Below are 25,303 nucleotides of genomic sequence, written 5' to 3' on the forward strand. Positions count from 1 at the left end.
ATTAAATAAAAATTATATGTATTAAACTTTATATAAAAATATTTTGCTATACAGATATATATATTGTATATATATTGTATATATATATTGTATATATTTATAAATCTTCGCTATACAGATTTACTTCGATTCCCACATTGAAAAAAAAGAAGATTCTAGACACTAAAATACCACAAGTCGTTAAAAAAATTATAGTAATTGTATTTACATAATACAAATAAAAACTAAACTAATTAATTGTATTTACATATATGAATTAATTAATTAAATTAATCAACAATTAAGTGATAATAGATTGCGATTAGAACATTATTCAATAATATTTAAAAAATGTTTAAAATATTTAAAAAATTATATAAAAAAATATTTAAAAATATTTAAAAAATTATATTCTTGTATTAAAATTGTATTTCCGATTTAAATTTAAAATAAAAATTCAACAACTTGTAATTGATCAACCAAAACTGATTTAACTAGAATATATGTAAATATAATACAAATTCAAAAAATATTTTGTCTGTATAAACATAATATTAATATTTTAATTATGATATTTATGTCATTATTATTTTGTTATTTATTAAAATGTTTAATATATTGAATATCTGATATAATGCGATTCACTATTTTTCGATTGTTTGTGGTTAGGTAATAAAAAATGTTTTGTACTAACTTGTTAATTTAATTTTTTCAAATATACTGTAATAAAAAAAATTATGAAATTTTTTTCATAATGAAACCAAATCACCTTGGAATATATAAATAGGACATGTATATATTTCATGAGATCTATTTATGAGTAATATTTGTAAGTAATTTTAAGATAAGTTCGAAAAACATATTACATGATATTTTTATTGACTCAATAATAAGGTTATAAAAAAAACTTTATTATAATGCTTGTTCAAAATTAGAAACAATTGTATTTTTTGCAATATAACATTCCTTTTTTTTGCATTATTAAAGCAAATGGATCCATAATTCTATATGCTGGAATAATTCTATTCTTTAAATCTTCAATATTATATTGGCGCACGACATACAATATTGTTTAAATATCGTAAAAAAAGAAAAAAAATCTATTGACAATAAAATAATTCTAGCAAACATGCAAATCATCGTGTTACAATAATTACGCGAATGTTGTATTAAAATAATTTTTAACATTTTCTTGAAATATATATCGAATCCATCCATTTTATTGATAATGGTTGAAATATATTTCTTTTTTTATATTATTTGAAATATTTTAGATTAATTAGGAAAATAAAAAATGTAAATTTTTACATTTTCATTACAAATGTAAAATTTTTCTTTAAAAATATAAACTAATAAGTCATCATTATAAAATATCAAATATTAAATTATTTATTAAATAAAAAAATAAAAATATTAGTATGAAAAATGAAAAATAATAATAAAAAATTATGAAAATAAATTTATTTAATTATCTATTTTTGTTTGATTTTACAATGCCAAATGAAAAATGAATTCTTCTTGTGATTCTCTTAATAATGCTTATATTTATTGAATATATCATTTATTAGAATGTAAATTTGGCTTTATCGATTCTTATAATTTTGTTTAAAATGTTTGATTCTTCTTCATATTTGCAAACGAACTATGCTATAAACTTAGCTAACGTTTTTACATTTGTGGCATGTAAATTTTATGTTAAGCAAATTTAAATATATAATATTTATTTTTTTTTTTTTTTTTTTAGATAAAATACAATATATTATATGAATTCGCATGAAAATATGCATGAAAGTGTAATATTATTATTATCAATATTATGATTATGATTTGAATATTCCAAATTATTCAAATTTTTACATTTATTATTTTAGATAAATATTTTTCCAACTATCATTTTCAGAAACTTTGTTCAAAATGGTTTCAAATCCAGAATTTTATAAGTTGTAAAAATCTATTTCTGTATATTGCATTAGTTCAACGAATATTTTTTTCGCATTCACTATAAATTAAAATATATCAAATTTCTCAAAATTGGAGTAATTATACATTGTTGCAGAAAATTATTTTGAAAATACTTGAAAAATTATTCATTTGTAAAAATAATCAAAGAAAACTAATAAAGAATTCGCGATTACAAACGATATTTTCATATTTTACATTTAATAATTTGAATTGAATATAATGTTTCTCTAGATATATTTATATTCTTTAATTATTAATAAATAAAAATATAATATAAAATATAANAATATTATATATTATTTTATAATATATATAATTTATAATGTTTCTAGCACTAGTGTTTTGACAAATATTGTTTACTTTGAGTACTTACTTTATAGAAGCATTAATAAAAAATTGATATGTACAGTTAAACTTTGACTATTGAAGTTAGATTATTATTTTGAATTCGAATTGCAGAGATAAAATAGTGCACTAAAATATGTGACAAATAATTAAAGTATTATTATTATATTTTTATTTGCAAAGATTTTTTCAATAGAATGGAAGTAAATATAAAATAGCATAAAAATTTTCGAGTCATAGACTTTCGAATTACAAAAATTCCACTACATTATTAATATAACACCTTTTACTTTTGCTAAAAGATATGTAAATAGGTATATCTCATGTTTCGTTTCTATGTAATATTTTAATGAAAATATTAAATTTTTTACGAATTTTTGATTAACAATCTCTCGTAACAATCTTTGACTTTACAAATCATATTTTTTTTTTATTTTTCATTATAGTGTCCTCGTAAATGCATTAACATTCTAATTTGCATTCATTCGATTATCTCGTTCATGTATATTTATTTTAACTATTTTTAATAGCTAAAAATTCATATATTTTTAATGTTATTTTTTAAAACAAAATATACGAATCTTAATTTTTATCTAAATTTTTCCATTACATCTTGAATAAATTGGTATAAATTCCTGATTTCTTAAAATGTATATATTTATATTACATAAAAATTCAATGATTTCTACAGTTTTTCACAATTTTCATATACTTCATATACTATATTTTTCATATACTTTAATTAATTTAGTACTAACAAGATATTTAAATGGAAACATCTAAATGTTTTCGTTATTTATAATCTCATAAAAAATCTTCAGGATGAAAAATGAGGTGATACATGTAATGATAGAATTTTTTTTCAAAGTTGAAAATTCTTTTTTGGAATCTTATATTTTATTCTTTTTTTAAATATTTTTTTAGAACAAAAAAAACAAATTCAATAACATTATAAATCATATTATTTCAATCATTTAAACACGAGAAATTTATATTATATTTTAATGACATATTCTGAAGTTACATGTTATATTCAAAATAATAGTTATTTACATTGATGTAAATTAGAACTCATACTTCATAGGAAAGATATTTATAGAATGATGTTGCAATTTTTTTTTATTGAGAAAATTTTCTTATTGAATTTTTTAATAGATATATTATAAAAGATTATAAAATATAAAATATATAATATATAATATTATATATTATATCGTTATATAAAACATTTGTTTTTTATAACGAATATTCTTAAATTTTTTAATTTAATAATATACTTAATAATTTACTATTCTAGAATGACAAAAATACTTCTCAATATATATCAAATTTTTTGGACTTTAAAATTTTATAAAAAAATTAACCTTGAAAAAAAATTCTACTGTTATCTCTACTGTGTTCTCTTTAAATGTAATTCTGTTTCATTTAAATGGTTCATCTTGAATATACATTTTGTGATAAAATTATAAAGCATCTTTTTGTAATGTAATGTATTTAAATATTATATAATTTATTCCTTTCTTAATAATATAAAGAAAGATCAATCGTTTACATTTTTTTATAAATTTAATAATAAAAATAAATTTTTCTCAAAATGTTTATTTGGAAAATGGACGCAACAAAATTATAAAACATTGATGAATATATCTATGAAATTTTGTAGTTTAAGAAAGGAATGATTTCTCAGAAATTATAATATGTTGAATTTGAATTCATAAATTGCTTATTATTTTAGATTTAGGATAAAAAATAAAATAAATGAATAAAAAATATTTTTGCGAATTTTAACTAATTTAAGAAACTTTTCCAATTCATTTTTTTCCAGTATTTTTATAAATCATGTAGTGCTATCTTTTTTTTATCAAATTGAATTTGATTCATCATCATCAGGTTTCTTTTTTGCGAATATATATTGTTTTGCTCTTTCATTTTTATGAATTCTTCCGTTTATGAATTTATTGAAAATTATTATATTTTTCGATGCTCGAAAAATTATAAATTAATCTTTTATTTAAAAAATATAAATTCAAATTTTTAAAAAATTATTTTTTCATCGGCAATAAGTTAAGAATGGAACAATTTCAAAGCAGCATATTTTGACAAAAAAAATTTTATAATAATGAATCAAATTTGATTTTGAGGAAAATAGAGGAAAATATTATACATAATGTAGTTCATAAAACATTAGAAAAAAATTAACTTATTTACGAAAGTTTTGTAAATAAAAATCGATATTTGTATCAGTTTTTTTATCTTTTAAATCTAAAGCGATAAACAATTTTTATCAGGCCAAAAAATTTAACACAAAAACAAATAAGAAAACATTTCATTCTGAAATAATAAAATTTCATAGATATGTTTCATCAAATTTATTTTATAGTTTTATTCTATAATTTTTCTATAATTTTGAGAAAAATTTGTAAAAAAAAATGTAAAATATGATTAATCTTTTTCTATACTATTAATTTTAACTCATTTTAATTTTGTACAAATATTAAAAAATTATTATATAATTTGATATGAAAGATTTTTAGTATTTTTTTAAATATTTTTCGAAGATTTTTATGTCATATTTTACATTCATTCATTTACATACATATATTCACTCATAACTTATTTCAAAAATATATAGCAAATATTTTTCTCAAGAATAATTGTATTTATTTCTTTTTTAAATTTATATAACAACATAACAATTGAAATCAAAAGTTGTTTATGCTATGATTGCTTAATTTATAATTTATAATCAGACAAAAATAAAATATTTTGTAAATATAAGATGCCAAGTTCATAAAATAAATTTGCTAAATATTTATTTTAGAAATTTTATTTAATCTTATATGTAAAAATATAAAATATAAAAATATAAAATATAAAAATTAATCAAAAATACCAATAATCAAATTTAGATTCTAATTTTAATAAAATTATAATGATTGAGATTTTGATAAATTATATATTTTATATATTTGTAATTTCAATAGAATTTTATTTTATTAAGAATATTATTAAGAATAACTATATTTTCTAAAAAAATAGTTTTGTATAATAAAATTTTGAAACATAATAGAAATTTATTTATTTACAAATAATCATTGAATTGTTATTTGAAGTAATAATAATAATAATTTCTTATTAATAGTTTTTTTCAATTAATTCATATGTTATATGTATATTTACTTATACAAAATGTCTTAAAAATATAGAAACATTATAAAACATTATAAAAAATATGTATAACTAAAGATTCCTGAGATAATTTTAAGCAACATTTTCCCTTTGCAAAAACATTTTCTTTTCGTAACGATTTTGTTAACGAATTATTAATAAAAAAACATTCATTCGCATAGTCGAGTTATGATGATAGCATTGTCTATATGCTGCTAAGCACAAACAAGTTTAATTATAATATAATATACGTTGAAAGAAACGTATTAAATATTATAATTTATTGCCTGAGATATTCGATATAATTTTTAATCGATAAAAAAATATTTGTCATATTTAACAAATTTAATATTATTATATTTAATATTGCTTATTCATGGATTTAGGAATCTTTAATTAATGATATTTTTACATTTCTTGGATATCCTATATATTAAATAATATTATATAATATTAATAATATTAAATAATATTAAATATTATATTATATAATATAATATATTATATTAAATAATTATTAAATAATATTATATAATATTAAATATTAAATATTAAATAATATTTCATTATTACAGAGAGAATATATATAATATATTCAATAATTTTTAGTAATATATAGGATATTTCAAACTAGTAATAAAAAAAAAAACTTTGAAAGATTGTCTAGAAGGTCATTCTAAAATAAAATTTCTTATAAATATTTTTAGTATTTACATATACATATTTTTATACGTATATATTTATATTGACTTAAAATTCATTTGCTATATAATGAAGTTACAAATTTAGTATTAAGTAATTTTCAAAAAAATAAAAAATAAAATTAGTTACTACTAGATTCTTATGCATAAAACTTCAATGATTGATATCTTTGTCAATATTCTCTATTGACCTATTTATGCTTATACATATTTCATAATCAATACTATGACATATTAGAAAACGCTAAAAGCGTTACAAATCCTTTCAAAATCTTCTTCATCTTGAACAAGACTTTTTACTGAAGTGAATTCATTAATATTTGAATAAGAGTTAGGTGAATTTGAATAATGAATACGAATAATTACGTATGTATATACTTATATGAAAATGAGCGTAGTTGCAACACTTACCGAGATACAGACTTTCTCATTACAAATATTTTAATTAATTATTAAATAATTAATAATAAAAATAAGACAAATTGATACATAGTGGACCATTTCATTAATCTAAACGAAACAATTTCTCATATTATTTATAATGTATTTATTCTTACAAAATTAAAATTATTCCAATCATTAACAATTAAATCAATCATTGATAAATTAATCATTTTGGAATACTATGTACTTGAAAAATTTTTTATTTAAAATCTAATAATCTAAGAATGAAACAAGATAACAATATTATCAAAAAAAATTACTACTCAAAAAAAATTTATATTTTATATATATGTTATTTTCATTATTCTTATTCAAATAATTAGTATAATAAAATTCATAAAAATAAACTAATTCTCATAAAAGTTAGAAGTCATCAAATAGCAATCACGAAAATTTGAATTGATTGTCGCACATTATTCAAGAGACATAAATATGAGCAAAAGTGCATTTATATAATAATCATTACAAAGAAAATTGTAAAAAGTATAAATAAATATGAGATAATTTTAATGCTCCGAAATTTGTATAACAAATTCATTTAATATAATGTATTTAATATAATAATGTGTTTAAAAAATAAATTATTTTATTATCTACTTTTTATTTCATTTTAATTACCTATTTGTTATTTGATTTATATATAAATATATTTATATATTATTTTTAATAGGAAAACAAAGATGTTTTTCTATTATATATAAAATGACTTTTATTTCATGATTAAAATTTATATTTTAAAATAATAAACTTCTAAAATGCATTATTGGCAGTGATTAACTTTATACAATATTTTACAATATTTTTACAATATTCATATTCCACAACATAAGATTAATCATTAATCATTAAAATAAATTCTTGTTCAAATAATTATTAAAATAAAAATTTTTATTTTACTTTTAATTTTCCTAAATAATAATAATTTAATAATCATTATTTAAATAATATATTATTTTAATAATAATCATAATTTATTTAAATAATGATTCATTCAAAAGATAAATTATTTTAATATTTGTTATTCTATTTATATACGATTCTATCAAGTTCTCTTATTTTATTTCTTATATATAATTAGATATTTTTTTTATTTTATTAGAAAAATATATAAATATTTTGAAATGATTTCTCTACACAATATTTTTGTTTTCTAAAATTATTTTTCTTATATAGACATCTTTACATTAATATTTTTTAATGAGTTGAAATATATTTGATAATAAGATAAAATCTATGTTTCATATATGCGGCTATTATTTATTAATTATTTTAAATATTAATCATTTGAAAATAATTTATTTTTCAAATAAAATCTTAGAACTTATTTTTAATCATCTTTATTTCAAATGAATTTAATTTTTATTTCATTTTAACTAAATTGTTATTGTTATTTCTTATTTTCATTTTATATAAAAAATACACATCTTTTATTAACATTGTAATAAATTCGTTATTAATAATAATTTATTCTCTTTTTTATTTAATTTTTATTCAAAAATTATGTAAATATAAGATATAGAGGACTTTTCGATGATCTTGACTTTATTAAGGAAATAAAATCGACATAACATATATTCAACTTTTTAATATTCATTTTTAATATGGAAATTGGAATGATTTAATTTTAATTGATTTATATTAGATTACAATAATCGAAACATTAATTGTAATAATACATCAAATTTAAATTCATTTATAAATTTAACATAATATGAAAATACTATTTATATTATAGTACATATATACATATAATTCAAGTCTACTTGAACACAAATTAAGACAAATTAAATTCAAATAATTCAAATAAAACATTTTTACCTAATGCTGAATAATATTTGACGAAATAAATATTTCAAATATTATTTAAAATAATAAATAAATATTTCTCATTGAATACATAGATCTATTATCTATTTAACTTAAATAAAATAATATTGTAAATAAGATGTAAAATTTTGATAAATAAAATATTTTTATTTTAATAATCTGAATAATAAAATAAAATATTTTATTTTGATAATTTGACAAAAATACTTTAATCTTATTTAAGCTTTTATTATTTTATAAGTAATTATTTTTTTATTTAAAATCTAATAATCTAAGGATTTACTATTGAGATAGTATAATAAAAAATATTTCTAATAAAATTGAATATATGTTTTTTTATATTGTTATAGAAATCTGACGAGATATTAGTTATAGGATGATAAAATCACAAATAAAGAAATATTATTCAATATTTGCTCTATTAATGTATTTTTTTTTTTTGCATATAAAAAAAGTAAGTTTTTAAAAAATCTTAAAAATTTAATATTAATTAAATTTAATATAAATTGTATATATATTCGAATAAAATATTTCATTTTTAAAATTATACGCATATTTTAAAATAAGTAGAATTACTATTTAAAATATCCAGCTATGTTTTTATTTTAGTTACTCTAACGGATACAGCAAATTTATAATTTTGAAGGAAATTAAAATACAATAATACAATAAATATTAAATATACAATATATAATAAATAAATGTAATGTATATCATATATTGAATCTCTAAATATATATTTACTCTCGAAAAAATATATTCCTCTTCTAGAAAACCTATTTTGTTAATATCTTTTTTGTAATAAACAATGATTGTTAATTAAAATCTATTGAATTTTATATATATATATACATATGAATAAAAATATATAAGAATGAAATTCATATCTTGACTATTTTGTATGTGAATATTACGATTGCTGTTTCATGTTTGTTTTGTTATTTCTTTCATTTTTTTTTTTTTTTTTTTGATTTATTGCGCTTTGCCGTACAAAGACACAAAAATATCGGTATAACTTATATCTATATAAGTTAATTTATTCTTATTTCTTTTTATTAAATATATCCTTACTATATATTCTTTATTTATTTATTTAATCTACTACTATTTACTTACTATTTAAATCAATCTCAATCTAACATTAATGAAATATTTTAATGATCACGCAGAAAAAAAGACCTTGATAATATAATCTTAATCTAACATAACATAAATAATGTCGAAAAGAGAGATATAAGTTTCATTTATAAGAGTTATTTTATTAGTCAGTTTATTATTATTTTTAACAAATAATGAGGGAATGAAAGTAACTAGAATGAAAGTCACTTCTGAAAATTACTCAAGAAAATAATTTTAACAAGATACTATATTTGATAATTTTAGATTATAAAACATTAGATGATAAAAATAGATATGTAATAGACATATATGTAAAAGATCATTCTATCTTGGTCTCACTTTGTCTAATATATAATTAAATATAATTTATTAAATAAATCGCAATTTTTGTCTACGAATTTTTATGCTGTTTCAATATTTTGATATTTAGAATTGATCCAAAAATTTCTCACAAATATGTTAGTATTCTATTTCTGGATTTATTTATACGAAACTTGTGTCGAAGTATGTTTTATAAGAGTTGTTATCAAGAATGTCATCTTATTTTACTGTAAAATTTGGAATGTTATACATTGCTATTCAAATATTAAAACACGGAAATAAGAAAAAATCATATTGATAAAGTTACATATGTAATAAAATATATGTATATTATAGTTTTTCTTAATGTATATGTATATAATATATATGTATATGTATAATGTATATGTATATATTTTTCTTAATAACAAATATAATATTATGAAATAATAAAATAACAAATAAAATATTATGAAAAATATTTATCACAAAAGCTTTTTATTAGAAAAAAAGAAATAAAAATGTATTTTCTTGATTGATTTTATTAAATTTTTATTATAAATTAAGATAGTAAAACATTTTTTTTATTACAAATTAATATAAATTCAACATTTCGTTTATTTAATTAAGAAATCAATGATTTTTTTCGCATTGACAATAGATAAAATCGAAAAAATGATAATCCTTTTATTTATAAAATTATTTGAAATTATGAATTAATAATGAATTAAATTCATTAAAATTTATACAGTTTTTAAATTTATAATCTATTTCTATTTAAATTTTCCTATCACTTACATCTTAACATTTTATTTCACAATTAATAAACGAAAAAGAAATATATAGTAAAAAAAAAAATATAAAAGATATTACAAAAATAAAAAAATAATAAGAAAGAAAAAATAAAATAAAAATAAAAATTTTATTTTTTGAATTTTTATTTTATAAATAATATTAAATAGATTTTTGAAATTCTTTTAATTAAAATGAACATAAATACGAAATCAAATTAACTTTAACAATTAATAATTAAAATTGTTAGAGTATGTATAATATTAATATATAATATTAATAATTTATTAATTGATTATTATTAAAATTAAATTAACTTATGTCATATTTAAATTTATTTTAATTGATAGAAAATAAAAAATCTCTTCTATTGTCTTCTTCGTAAAAATAAAACAAAAATGAAAGAATAGGAAATTTTCTTTACTGCATGACTTTTTTTCTTGTAGTATAAAGAGATTTAATTGCCGCTGCTAAGCTTTCATTCTCTAGTTAAAATATCTATTCTCTCACTATATTATTTGTGTGTAATCCCCCAAAAAAATATTACTATCCTCAAGTCTTAAATATTGTTAGAATTATCAAATTCGATTCAATTTACTGAATACTACTTCTATTCTGTAATACGAATTTATTTCACTATATATTATAAGACTATAATGAGAATTATTTTCAGTTTCATTATTAATCGTTAATATATCTCGAGACAAGCATTATCATGTAGGAGATACTATATACATGAGAATTATATAAATAAGCAATATATATACAGGGAAATATATTCAATTTATATATTCATTTTAAATACAAATCCTCTAGGAATAATTGATTTGATCCTGTCAATTAAATAATGAATTTTATTTTTATTAAGTAACAAAAATAATTATTTACAAAAAGATACATTAATTTCGATGACTTCCTGAATGTCTCAATTTTTTTTTATATATATTATGATCACTCAGTAGTATCATTTAATATATTTACAAAAAACTTTTGATAAATTTACATTTATGATGTATACATAATCTACTTTTTATAATAGATATATTATTGCTTGAATTTGGATATTTAATATATATTCTTTCCAAATAATATTTTATCAACAATTTGCGAATGACAAATGAATATATTGCAACAGTAATAAGATCATTAAAATATTAAGAAGTTTAATCTTAACCAAATTATATGAATTTTTAAATATGTATAATAGTTATAATAAACTGATATAATTTCTAATGAAAAAAATAATTCATACTACGATGAATAATAATTATAAAATTATAATAAACCAATGAAATCTAAATTAATTTATAAGTCTTTAATTCTTTTTTTATTATTATTTAATTATATATTATTTATTATATATTATTAATTATATATTATATATTATTTAATTTATTTAATTTTATTTTTATCTATTTTTTTATATTATTATCTTTAATTTTTATATTTTTTATTTATATATATTTAAATTAAATTGTATGATGTTCGCGCCCTTAGACAATCATTGAAAGTTAATTTAATTAACTTAGCTTAAGTTAAAACTCTTTAATTTTTCTTTTTTATTATATAGGTTATAAGAATAGTTGTTATTAAACAATAAACCAATAAAATATAATCTAACCTAAATCCATTAATTTTTTTTCTTTATTGTTTAAATTAGATTGTATAAGAATAATCACAATTAGATGATCATTTATATCATTAATGCTATAATGAATTTATTTATAATAAAATAAATTCAAGAAAAGTTTTTTGTAAGTTATCTCGAAAATAATCCAGGGATAATAATATATCTAAAGAAAAGTCGTTCAGAATAATGATTTTGACAATATTATATATTGACAATAATATGTCAATATATATTTTAAAATCATTGAAATTAACAAAGAATAATTATCTTAAAAATACATATATACAGGGTCTCAAAAAATATGGGAACATTCATTAACTGGAGGTTTCTAAAATAATTTGAAACATTTTCCTTTGCAAAAACTTTCGTTATGGATTTCTTAACGAATTATTAATAAAAATCATTGGCTAATCATAGAATGCAGCTTAATTGAACTACGTTACGATAACATTGACTATGTGTCGCCGTCAAAATAAACAAATTATTAATTTACTGCAAATAATATCAAAGAAATGTATGTTTGAATATAATAAATATTTTTTATCGATAAAAAATTATATCGAATTATATCATCGAAATGAATAAATTATAATTAGTCAATAATATAAATTAATACTATCGTGATTTGACTAAATTAAGCATAATTGACTACTGTTTTTTGTTAATAACTCATTAACAAAATCATAACGAAATTTTTTGTAAAAAAAATGTTGTTTCAGAAACTATTTCAGAAATTTCCAATTAATGGATATTTTTGGGACACATATATTTTGTATATATATTATATTATCTAACATACGTTGTATCTAACATGTTTGATAATTAATAACTGATAAAATAATAAATATTAAATTAATAGAAAAGTAGTATCCGTTTTTTATTTTGATATGTAAGACAACAATATCAAACATTTTATTTTATTTTTATTTCACAATTTATAATTAAAAATTATATATATATATAATATAAATTCTTATATAGTAAATTTTATAAAGATGATATTTTATATTCATAAAATATTTTATTTTTATCTGAGCTAAAAATCAATATAAATAAAAATCAATATAAAAAAAAATCAATTAAATATAAGATAAAACAATTTTTCGGCATTTGAATTATATATATATGAATTAAAAGAAGTCATAAACACAATTCTTCTTAAGAACGTTTACTATGCATTTGACAAAAATATTGAACTGCAACACAATTAAGTTTAAATGCTATTAATATACATAATGTCTCAAAAATGTAGGAATATCTATATTTTTAACTGGAAATTCTTGAAATTCTAATTTCAATTTTCAACATTTTCCTTGGAAATTATATATATATAGAAAAAAATTTTTTAATAATTTTTTTAAATTTTTTTAATTGTTATTAAATGATGAATTCAACCATAAAAAATTTAAAAAAATTAATTTTTTTATGTATTATTAAAAATTTTTTATTAACTAATCTTTTTATTAATTTTTTAAAAAATAATTAATTAATATTTTATATATAATTTAATATATATAATTTATACATATAAACTATATAATTTATATATATAAACTACAAATCAAAATATGTAGCATTTTTCGAATTTTTTGTATTTATATTTTTATTATGAATTTTGTCAAGATTATTACATAACATTACAATAGTAAAAATTTTCGAAAATGAATATATAAAATATAATTTACAACAAAAATATTTAAGAATATTAATATATTAAAATATATTAATGGAATATTATTGCAGCTATTTTTGGAAAATATGAATTTTTTAGAAAATTATTTGCTAAAATAAAATCAAACATATTGAAACAACTGTCTATAATATGGAACTAACAATTGATTATGGATTAATAATTGTATTTTAATTGTATTGTAATTGTATTAGTTTTTGAATGTATATTAATATTCATATTTAATATAATAATCAAACTAGAGCAAATATTTTTTTAATTGCAGAATCTATATATATCAATAGATTCAATAATCAATAGATTCAATTGTAATATTATTGAATAATTTCAGAAGAAACAATATGAAAATTTATTGAACTGAGAATGCAAAAAATAATTGTTCATTATATGAATATAAAACTATAAATAAACGAAAATCGAAAAGTGAACTTAAAAGAATTTTAAATCTTTTACAATTGATTATAGAAATTTAAACACGTTTACAACATAATGAAAGACAAAGAAGCTTGATATAAAGTCTGGATATATTTGAACAAATTTTGTTTCCAATTTGTCATTAAATATGGATATAAATTTACATTCAAAAGTAATACAATTAAAATGCAATCATTGAAAAATTAAGGAATCATGATTCATAGCAATTCAATCGTTTTTTTTTTAAATATGTTAAAATCTTAATTTTTAAACTAATTATATTATATTTATAATCTAATTATATTTTTTGTAATTAGATAAATTATAGATAACGCTTTTTTGATAAAGTAGTAAATTATATTTTCTTCGATAAAATACTAAGGTTTTTGTTAATATCCAAAAATATTTTTTAAATATTTAACAATAGTTAAATGTTTACATCTGCAATAGTAATATTGTACTGATTTATATAATAAATATAAGTTAATGACTGTCCTTTTAATCCTTTCGATTAGTCGATTAATAAGCATATTTCTTAGTTGTGAACTATATATAAGTTATTCGTGCAGAGCGTTTGTCTATTAGAGAACAAGGTTTCTCAATATTGCAGTAGGTAATCATATCTGACGATCAGAACATGACGTATTCTTAAACTATTTAATTGTCGTATCCAACAGTATCAGATTACGATGATCATTATGAAATTCTATTTGCAAGTGATGTTTGTGCCCTCAAATTCTTTCTTAATTCAATTGGGAAAGATACAGTTTTTCGGTGGAGCACGCCAATAATATTGCGGGTAGTGCTCGATTCACGATATTACCCAAGTTCGGGGAAATTCCTTGTTTGCTGATTTGTATACAAAGATCTCAAAACAAACAGAAACAAAACAGTGTATTTTTCTTATAAATTTCCTTAAACAAAAAATGGTGTTAGTTATCGAGTCTGGAATTTGTATCTAGAATATGTTTTTTAGCTAGACTGGATTATGTCAAAATATATTTTTATAATTATAAAGATTGACTAAATTTTTAAAAATGACTACCTAACACCATCTCTCTTATTCAGGTTTAATTTATTATAATTTAAGAGATCTGCGAACTAAGAAAAAAATTTCTATGAGGAATTTCTCCGAATAAACTGTTTATAAATCTCGCGACCAATAAGTGCTCGCGAACAGCTACTAATTCAAAATTATACTTTTTTATTATAGATTTTATAAATTTTTTATTAGAGATTAGAAGATTATTAAGAAAAAAATGACAATATATTATAGAAATGACAAAGAAATAAAACTCATAATCGTATTTTCTTAAAATATAAAAATACTCCACTTAGAAAATTTGTAATTGGAGAAAAAGAAAGTACTTTCTTTCTAAAAGAAGATGATAAATTAGAAAGAATTGACTTCGAATATATATATAAATATACTAACTTCAATATATAGAAAATTAGAGTAATTAAGACAAAAAATATAATAGATTGACAAAAAAGAATTCTAACATATTTTTAATAAATATATCGAAAACTTTATTCAGCATATAAAAATATATGAAATTAAATAAAATCAATCTAAAAAAAATTTTTTACTTAACTTTTACAATTTAAAAGATTAATTCAAAAATTAGTTCATATAGACTCTGACACAATAAAAATGTTAAAAAATAATAAAAAAAAAAATTAATTTGGATTCTAATTTTGATCATTTTTCATTATCAAAATGAAAAATTTAGAATATACAACCTATTCGAATATCAAACTATCGATGAGCAAAATAATATCTTGAATAAAAGTTTAATAGTTTCAAAAAATATAAAATTTAATATAATTAATTTTTTTATAAATATATAGAGGACATATGAAATAAAATTTCATTTTTTTAAATTAAATTATATATTATTATTATTATTATTATTTTCTATAAAAAAGTAAAAAAGTATTAAAATCTTTGTAACATAAAATTATTAGATATTTTAATTTATAAAATACCATATATAAAATCATAATACGTATATTTTTAAAGTTGATATTCAAATATATATACTTTAACCTAAATACATAGATTTACATAGATTTACTATTTCTAAATAATCTATCTTTTTTAGTATTTTTGTATATTTATTAACTAAATCTTTGATAATTAGATTTAAAAGTATAAATTCTTATAAAATCCAATCTATAATAATTCATTCTTGTTTTATTTATATTCTATTTTCAATTAGATCATTATATACCTATTAAGATGTTTATGTTTAAAATCATAACATGATTATATTTTCTAGAAAAGTAATCTATTTTTAAAGTCAATTTCTTTATTATTTATGCCATCGAGTTCTTAATCATTTTTTTCTATATAGTGGCAGTATTTTTGAATAATAAATTAATTATAATTTCTAGCATTGAATAAAAAAGATAAACGAAAATGAAAAGTACAAAATAAAAGAAAAAATAATAGATCAATATCTTCGTTAAGATATTATCGAATTAAGATTGAAAAGTTATATTATAGTCTAAATAATATAAAAAAAAAAATACAAAATAATTATATATAAATACAAAATAATTATAATCTAAAATACAATACAATATGATATTTTATGTAGCAAGAATAAAATAAATATATTTTGAGCGAATTTTAAGCAAATGAATAATATGGATTACATTACATTATAAACATATTGCAACAATTATTTTGTTCATATGCATAAAAATTCTTGTGTTTTCATCATAATTTCATTGAATTAATTTAAAATCATGCATTTTTTACATTTGAATTCTATAATTATCTTTTTTTAATTTAATTTGAAACTAAAATTTTTTTACCTATTTATATTTTATATTTTATGTAGTTTTATAAATTTGAATATGTATAATAAAATAATAATCTTAATTATCAATTCAATTCAATGATTTAAAATTTATCTGCAAAAATTTTTTTTTGCATTTTCAAAAACTTTTAAAAATTATATAATGTTATGTTTTAAATTCTTATCCAATTGAAAATTACATAATGATATTTTGAATTCTTATCTAATTGAAAATTAATTATTTTTTATTCATTTTTTTTGCAGTTAAAAAATTGCAGTTAATAAATGTACGTATGTATCCATATTTATGATATGTAATTAACTCATTGAAAAATATATTATCATAAATAATCACATAAATGATATGTAAAATTATCCTTATGATAATATCTTTTTCTTTGCATCTTTTCTTCGCAATTATTAAATTAAAATTAGATTACATTTTAATTTTATTTTTTATATATTCTATAAAACATAATATCTATAAAAATTACCTATGCTATAATTCAATTTGACTTGAATTAAATTATATTATTACATTATTAACAAAAATTATTAAAAACATTTTATATATTTGTATATTTTATGTATGTAAAACCAAGAAAAAGTCAAATCTTGTCTTATTTTATTTAATTAAATTAAGATTATCTTTATATTTTTTCTTTAACTTTTTTACATTAAACACAATAAATTGATGTCCTATAAATTTTTCAATATATATTTTTATATATTTTTTAATATTCATTCTTAATAATCGTATTGCATAATTCGCAGAGAATATAATAAGATATAACATAATAAAACTATGATTATAGACATACTTACTTTATCTATATCTACAATGTAGATTTTCAATTCATTATTTATCATTCTACTATAATCTATTTTAATATATCTTATTTGTATTCTTCAAAAATACGTGTAAATAAAAATGTCACTTTTCATTTGTCAATTTTCAAATGTCATTGCTATTTTTCATCTCTGTATAATGATTGTATTTTTCAAAGTATATTGTAATAGTATCTTCTATTCTTATTGCAAAAAGGATACATGTATGAGTATGTATATAAATATTCAGCATTCATATATTTTTTTCAAATACATTTCTGCCTCTATTATTTTGATATTTAAAAATTTCCAATAATTTTTATTGATGAATTTATTAATCCAAAACGCTCCATTTTTTTTCTTATTTTTGTTTTTTCTCTTTTTTTTTTATTTTCATATTATTTATACTTATAAATAATTCTACATTATTGTCATTTAGCTTTAAAAGTATTTAAAAGTATTATTTTCAAAATAATTCTGAAAATTTTTAAGTTTATAATAAAAACCTATTTATATGTATATATTTTATATAAAAAGAATATAGATAAATATAAATGAATTGTAAATTTTTAAACTTGACAATTAAAAATCAATAATGAACTTATTCGTACATATTTACTCATATGTACATACTATATTTACTTATTATACTATATTATATTATCCTGTCATAAAAAGTAAAAGAAAAGTAAAAGACGATATAGATGAACTGTAAATTTTTAAAGCTTACAATCAAAATCTAAAATGAACCTACTCGTGTATTATTAATAAAGAGGATAAAGATGAACACGAATGAATTCAGGTTCGCAACTGCGCAGTCGAGGTCTTCGGGTTATCTCGAACAGTATATAGCGATGAAGCTTTATCATTTGTGAGTTGCGCTCCGTTTCACGCTGGATTTTTGTTAGACACAAGTCTCACAATCAAGCATACATACTGATCAATAATATGTCTGTATTAATCGATTCACACTACCAACATTTTCCTAATTAATGACTTGTTAATGATTATTAATACCATAAGGTTATTGAATTGTTATTGCAACATACATCTTTGTACTTCATAATGACAAAAAAAAAAAGTCAAATAACTTCCATTATTTTCAAAATAGAATGAGAGTTATATCTATTTTCGAGATATAATGCGTAATTAAAGTGAAAAAATATTATTATTCGAATATTTAATAATTCAATCTCATCTTATCGAAAAATATTTTCATAATGAGCAAAAATTAATATAATGATAATATTCAATGAATGTAAAAGAAACGCGAAGAATACGAAGAATTTTTCTTATTCAGGAAACATTATCCGTAACAATTGCAATAAAATAATCTTTTATAATAAAAAATATAAAATAAAAATTTAAAATATTTTCATTCATTGATCTCATATTTTTGAATTTCAAGATCTCATAGTATAAAAAATCATTGAATTTATCTTGATTACATGAAATACTATGAAATCAAAAATGCAATAATATTAAAAAATATTTTAAAGAAATGTGATTTGAATTTTTTTATTGAATAAAATTTTTTACAAATTTTTAATATTTGTAGATTTTGATTAAAAATTACAATTGCAATTAAAAAGTGATTAAATCTATGCCATAATGTATCCAATATTTCAATTAATAATTATTTTATATTCAAGTAACAATATTTCAATTAAATTTCGATTTTTATTTATAGTTTATAATCTTTTTAATTCCCTAACTAATATTATTTAGATTTATTTATTCTGAAATTATATTCGTAAGTTAAAACCTATAAAAAAAATATATATATATATATATATATATATATTGATTTATATTGATAAATAAAAAAAAAATTTTTTATTAAACAAAATAATAAATATTAAGATTATAATGCATTTTATAACTTTTAAATTATCGTTTAACGAATAAATTCGAAATGTTTACAAAATAAATTCATGATATATTTGAAGAACGGAATGTAATATAGTGTAAGCATTGTTTAATTTATTTATTTATTTGTTCTAACTTGTGAGAATATTAACTTTTCATCAGAAAATATACCCATTATAATCGCAATTTAAAATAATTTATCTTTCAAGTACATTATTATTCGAATAATATTATAATATTATTTAAGATAAAATAACATAAAGTAAAGAATAAAATGAAAATTTTATTTATATAATTATTTGATATTAATTATAATAATATTAAAATAAATTCAATAAAATCGATAATATCCAATTTTACGTTCATATATACATTTTTTAATAAAGAAATAATATTAAATCAAAATGATTGTATAAAAATCAAAACACTTGAAATATATGAAATAAATAAAAATTGAATATTATTAAATTATACCTATGTACAAATATTAGAATACGCAAAGTTAAAAATATTTTTTAATATCTCAGAAATTAAGATGACTATATATAGTGTACAATTATAAAAAAAATTCTTCAAAATGTTATTGACAATATCAACACAATAATATTTATTTTTTTAAATTAATTTTAAACTTTGAATAAATTTTAAAGAATTTTGAAAAAATTGAAGAAATTTTAAAGAAAGGATTTTAAAGAAAGAAGAGAAATATTTATAATATCATTTTTTTCGAGGATTATTTTTTTATTAAGAAAATACATGTTTTTTTTTATTAAGAAAGCATATGTTTTCTTATATTATCTCATTTAAGCATGATAAACTTCTTTTCTATCAAAGATAGTTATACTTTTAGTTAGCTAATTTTATTGTAAACACACAGTCAAAACATTAATGATTCTAAATATCAAAATATAAATAGAAGAAGTAATAAAAATTTAATAATATATAGTTTACAATCATTTATATATTCTCTCTTTAATATTCTCTAATATTCTCTCTAAAAACGTTCTAAATTGGACTATTTCATTCCAGAACATTATTTCAACCAATAATATTTTCTCTGATTATAATATTGAAATATATTGATAGAATGATAAGATTGATAAAGTCAAATTTTAAAATTTAGACAACAGTTTAATCAATACAAATTTTAAAAGAATTGGAGAGGAAGAAGGTAAATTATTTTTTGAAATATTAATGAAAAATTTTTAGCATCATACATTAAATACAAACATAATATTAATATATAAAATATTCTTGGATTAAACGATCAAATTGCAAACTGCAATATGTTCTATGAATAAAAATAAGAAAAGAATATTATATAAATATAAGTCTGCAAACGCTTTATTATCGTACTTTATTATATTGAAAAGAAATTTATTTTTTCATTTCAAAATGCCGTCCCTCGTTACGAATATAAGCTTAATATTTTAAGGAAACTGAATTTATCACTCTTCGAATTTCATCTTTATCTTGCTTTAGTTCAATGAATGCATTATTAATTCTTTCTATTGCCGCGAATTGACGTTTAAATAATACACAATAACTTTCACTATTCTCTACAGATAAAAATCTAGATGTAAGATCTGGCAATCTCGAGGACTAAGCAATGTATCTCTTTCGATCGATCCATCTTTCATGAAAATGTTTGTCCAACTATTCTCTAATAAGTCTCGCGTAATGTGCCGGATATATTTTATATCTTTATTATAAGTTTTTTATAAAACATTCGCGAACTTATGTTTGTATAATATTCTTTTTTTATTTTTACTTATAGAACATACTGATATAGTTTAATCATTTAATCATTTACACGTTAGATTAAGATATACAGTATGTATTGTAATTGTAATACATTTATATTAAAATCTTTCTACATGTTACTAATACAATTTCGTAATAATTATCATTTACCCAGTAAGTAATGGCACACTATATCAGTCTCTGTATTAATATAAAATTTCGACGACAGATATTATAAATTGTAATTATATATAAGAATATCACCATACCTATGCTATAATTTTCCGTCTTTAAGAAGTTTGTATATTTTATTCACATATTTACACTTATATGATTTTTCCATTTTTTTATTTCTACTTCTATTTCAATAGTTTTTGTTCTCTTGTTATTTTTTTGATAGCTATGTTATATTACATTTTAATTTTAATTGTCAAAAAATTTAATCATTCAAGAAATTAATACAATTAGAAACATATTTAATTAAATATCGTCATTGACTATAGATTTAACTTTAGATTATATTTAGATTATAAAGATTAGATTAAGATATACAGTATTCAAAAAAATTATTTAAGATTCATAACATACTGAATAAAAACGGTTGAGATCGAAAACTCAATTGTTTCGAAAACATAATTACTTTTTATTTTATGTTAGCATTATTTACTATTAAATTTTATATGTCACATGTTTTTGTTTATAAATTATATTTTTGAATATTTTTATTCAATTTCTATATAAACTTCATAACAGAAATTCGTATTCTTCGATAAATTATTTAATGAAATCGAATACAAGACATATTTGTCAAATAATTCGACAGATCTGAAATTTTCAAAAAAGTTTTCAAAGCCTTAAAAAAACGCCAAGTGTAATAAAATAAAGATCATCTATGATACATTTTCTATAAATATTGAGAACTTAATAAATAAATTAGTTTTAAATATTAATATTAATATTAATATTAATACATATACAAAATATATACATAAAATAAAAAATATATATAATATATAAAATAAAAAATGATTATAATTTAGAAACAGTTAAATTATTTTCAAAATCAAAAAACTCATAATAGTATGAAATTTTTTATTTTAATGAATTTTAACTATTATAAATGAATTATTTTAACTATTATTTCTTTTTTGAAAAACTGCAAAAAATTTTTTTTCTTTTCTAAATTTCTCTAAATTTCGATTTTGTATGTATATATGGCATCATTCAAATAATTATAGATTATTGATTTATGATTATAGATTATTAATATTTTACAAGATTATTTAATTATTATTTTCGGTGATTATTTGATTAATTATTATAATTATTCTGATTATTTTACTATAATCAATTATAGTAAAAATTAAAATGTAATCCCAGATATATATCTAAATCTACTGAATAAACAGCATTCAATGTATTAATTATTTATGTTTGTATTAATTACACGATATTCAATATATAAGACTGAAAATTTCTTATTTCGTTTTTAAAAATTTTAATTTCGAAAAATAAAAATAATAAAGCGAGAACCTTCACTTTATCAATTTCATATCAATCTATCTTCTTTTAAAATTCTTAAATTTAAGTATTATATTCTAAGGAATATAATACTTAATATTAATAATTCTATTCTATTATATTCTATAAATATCAATTTTTTGTGACAATATAATTATTTTTAATTAAAATTGACAATAAAATAAATATGTATTTTTTATTTAATTGTTAATTAGTATAGATAATTAATGATAGTATATATTTAATTACAATTGATTAAAGTATTTAAATTAAGTCTTTGAAGAAGCAATTAGCAATAGCCATGGATTGACTTAGTTGCAATGATGGCAAAACGTTGTGATAAAAAATTCCTAGTCCTAGAAAATAATTCAAAAACTCTATATGATAATTTATACATTTTTTTAAAGAATAATATAGTCATATATTATTGTATTGTATTGTATTGTATAAAATGCTAATTTATGATTGTCATTGTTTTGATTTCTAGGATTGATCTTTCAAAAATATCACATGATTTAATTTTGTACGAGTCTAATTATCTGATAAAAATTAAAATTGAATACTTTTTAGCGAATAATTACTTTGTACTAACACAAACATTAAAACACAATAATAATACAAACATTTAAATAAACACAAAGCATATAGTTTTCACAAACTATATAATCTAAGAATCATTCTACCATTTTGATTACTGAAGAAGTGCTTTTACAAAATTACTTGTTGTAAAAATGATATATCAGTTGACATAAAATTTAGCATAAAATAAAATATAATAATTAAGAATATTTATTGTAATTACTATAATCACAATATTTAAGAATATTCGATTTAATAAAAGTCTGTTCTATTCCTTCCAAGAAAAATATATAAATATATAATAAATATATAGTTATAACTTTAAATAAGACAAAAAATAAATTCATTTAAAATAAAAATGTTTGTAAATTCTGATATTCTATTTGAGAGATACAAAATTTTTAAAAATGTCAAAATTTTGAAAATTAATTTCACATTCTTATAGAGATTTTCCATTAATAAAAAAATTTTTTTATATATATTTTAATATTGATTAAATGCAATAATATTTTTTTAATATTATTTTGAATTTAATTTCAAATTAACATATTTTTTACAATAATAAAGTGTTTTTAATGAAATTATATATATTTGTTTTGAATGATTGTTTTTTAGTATAAAAAAATTCATTACACACATTTTATAGAAAAAAATGTTCTTGCGTCATTTGAATAACTCGTAGTAAATAAAAAACAATATTTTTATTACAAATATGCTTTATTTATATGTTTATCATTTTTATAAAAAATATGATTTGGTATTTATTTGTAGTGTATATGATTATTCATGTAAATTTATTTTGATTTTCAAACATAAATTTACATAAAATATTTTCAAACATTTTTAATAATGTTCAAATTCAATAATAGTGACGACAGTCTTATATTAGTACATTATATATTAGTAAGATATATTTTATTTCCTGGTTTTTATCAATTTTCAATTAATTTCATTATATATATATTAATATAATATTCAATTGTTATGTTTATTAAATAAAAAATTTTTATTTGTATTTTTCCCAATTTTAATATTTCAAAATATTTTATATATATTTTTTATATTTTGCAACTTTTTATAATTTGTAAATTGTCAATTTCTTGAAAACTTCAATCATTAATGACTCTATGTTATTTATGAAATTTATTAATTTAATAAAATTTATTCCAATTTTATTAAATTATAATAATAAAATGAAGAATTAATAAAATAAAAAATCATTTAAAGTAAATATCTTTTCGTCAATAAAAATTCTACCATTCAGATAGTCAATTAGTATGATTTATTGTAAAATTAATTTTGTTTTTTTATGATTTTTTCAAATAAGCTCTTTTTTACTATTTTTCTATTTTTTAATTACATAATTTATATTAAATAATATAATTTATATTATATAATATATTAAAATTTACACAAAAATTTATATAAAAAATAGTAATTATTCAGCAATTTGTTTTGTATTAAAAAACTAAGCAATTACTTAATTAAAAATTAATGCACTTATACAACTGACATAAAAATATTCAATTTTTCTATAAAATATTTTTAAATATTCATATTAATTAAATAAATAATGAGAAACATT

Source organism: Apis dorsata, unplaced genomic scaffold (genome assembly GCF_000469605.1).
Source record: "Apis dorsata unplaced genomic scaffold, Apis dorsata 1.3 scaffold_943, whole genome shotgun sequence".
Taxonomy (NCBI): domain Eukaryota; kingdom Metazoa; phylum Arthropoda; class Insecta; order Hymenoptera; family Apidae; genus Apis; species Apis dorsata.